This window comes from Carya illinoinensis, chromosome 8 (genome assembly GCF_018687715.1).
Source record: "Carya illinoinensis cultivar Pawnee chromosome 8, C.illinoinensisPawnee_v1, whole genome shotgun sequence".
In the NCBI taxonomy this organism is placed as follows: Eukaryota; Viridiplantae; Streptophyta; class Magnoliopsida; order Fagales; family Juglandaceae; genus Carya; species Carya illinoinensis.
In genome coordinates, this window is record NC_056759.1 from 36564374 (window position 1) to 36566883 (window position 2510).

Genomic DNA, 2510 nt, shown 5'->3' on the forward strand with positions numbered 1-2510 from the left:
CAACCTGTGGTCTCCCTAGTAGGCAGTAATTCTCCCTTGTCATTTTCTACCACAGTTACACCAGATTTTTTTAGAACAACTTGAATTGGGCTAACCAATTTGCTATCAGCAATGGGATAAATGATGCCTATGTCTAACAATTTCAAAACTTCCTTTTTTACCACTTCTTTCATTGTGGGGTTTAGTCTTCTTTACATCTCTCTAGAGGGTTTCGAGTCCTCTTCCAAATTTATCCTATGTGTGCAGATGAAAGGGCTTATACCTTTGATGTCTGCAATGGACCAGCCAATGGCTGATTTGTGTTATGCCAAAATTTCCAGCAACTTACTTTCTTGGTCAGGAGTTAAAAGTGCAGAAATCACCACTGGAAATGACTTTTCTGGTCCGAGGTAGGCGTATTTTAGCTCCGTGGGCAACAGCTTTAATTCCAGCATTGGAGTCTTCTCATTAGAGGGCTGTGCCGAGGCTTGTAGTGCTGGTAGTGGCTCAAATTTGAGCTTCCACTGCATCTCATTTGAATTTCCTGCAGCACAAAGAGAGGAAAATTGATTAGTGGAATCAATTAAATCAAGGGAGTCTTCTAAATCCTCCCAAAGTTCTTCACAATTGTAATTTAACAAAGAATTTTCAGCAAGTAAGGATTCCAATGCATTGACTTCTTCAACGTCTTCAAGTTCTTGAGGTTGTCTGCATAAATTAAAGATATTTAGTTCTAAAGTCATATTTCCGAAACTCAATTTTAAAACACCACTCCTATAATTAATTATAGCATTAGAAGTTGTTAGGAATGGTCTTCCTAAAATCATACGTGGTGAAGAGTTTGAGTGGGATGACAACTTCATATCCAATACCACAAAATCCACAGGGTAAAAAAATTTATCTACTTGGACCAAGACGTCCTCAACAATACCCTTTGGAATTTTTATGGATCTATAGGCAAGCTGCAAAATGATTGAAGTGGCTTTTGATTCCCCTAACCCCAATTGTTCATACACACTATAAGGTAGCAAATTAACCCCCGAACCTAAGTCTAGCAAGGCCTGACCAATCTTAGAATTTCCAATGACACATGAAATGGCAGGTGAACCAGGATCCTTGTACTGAGGTGGTGTGTGGCACTAACTTGCTCAGTGAGGAAAGCCTTTTTTTTACACATTTAGTTTGTGTTTCACAGTGCATAAGTCTTTCATAAATTTAGCATAACCAGGAATTTGTTTAATAGCATCAAGAAGTGGAATGTTAATCCTAACTTGCTTAAAAATTTCTAAGATTTCAGCATGTTGTTTTTCTTTATGCAAAGAAAGCAAACGATGTGGAAAAGGTGCAGGAATGAGGCATGCATCATTATTTGAATATGAAGTGCTTGGCTCACCACTAACTAGAGGAGGGTTAGGTTCTTTACCTGACTTCGTTGCACTATGGACAGGGATATCCACGACCTTACCATTCCTCAAAGTTGTAATAGCTTTCAGTGATTTCACATTGGCCCCTTCACCATTATTCTGAGATGATTGACTTTGCACTTGTGGATTGGGTTGGGTTTGAGCGGGAAATTTGCCTCTCTCTTGGTTACTTAGAGTAGTGGTTACTCTAGTAAGGGTCCCTCTGATGTCATTGATGGCTTGAGCGTTCTGGCTATTGATTGTGGCCTGACTTTGCACAAACTGTTATAGGGTAGCAGTTACCTGCTGAATGGAATCTTCCACTCCCCTTTTCTGCATTGGAGGGGGCTGATTTGCAAAATAAGAGCGTCCCGAGCCTTGGCCAGCTGCTCCATATGGGGTATATTGACTTTGTCCTTGTGTAGATGGTCTAGGTTGTTCATTCTTCCAGTTGAAATTTGGATGATTTCTCCAACCTGCATTATAAGTGTTAGAATATGTTGCAGGAAAAGGCTTAGAAATCATGTTAATAGGATGAGAAGCATCACACAAAACTTCTTTAAAAGCTGGAATAGTAGGACATTCAGATGTTACATGGCTAATATCCTCACAAATGGTAAATTTTTCTTGTTTTGGAATGCCCTGAATTTCATGCACTTTCTTCAACTCAATTGCCTCCAATTTTTTTGACTATAAGGCAAATTTGGCTTTCAAATCATCTTCCTCATTTAAAACATATTTACCCCCCCACTCACGGTCCTCAATGGTTCAGCTCTATCATAGACACAAGAAGTGTCCCATGATTGAGTATTTTCAGCCAAGTGATCAAAATATGCAAATGCTTCTTCCGGTTCCTTATTAAAGAATTCTCCATTACACATAGTTTCGAGAAATTGTCGCATCTTAGGTACCAAAGCTTCATAAAAAAAACTAATGATGCGCCAATTCTCGTAACCATGGTGTGGATAAGCATTTAAGAGATCTTTGAATTTTTCCCAACTTTGATAAAAAGTTTCATTTTCTTTTTGAGAAAAATTCATGATTTGTCTCTTCAAAACATTGGTACGATGCATTGGGAAAAACTTTTTCAAAAATTCAGCTTGCATTTCTTGCCATGTTCCAATAGAT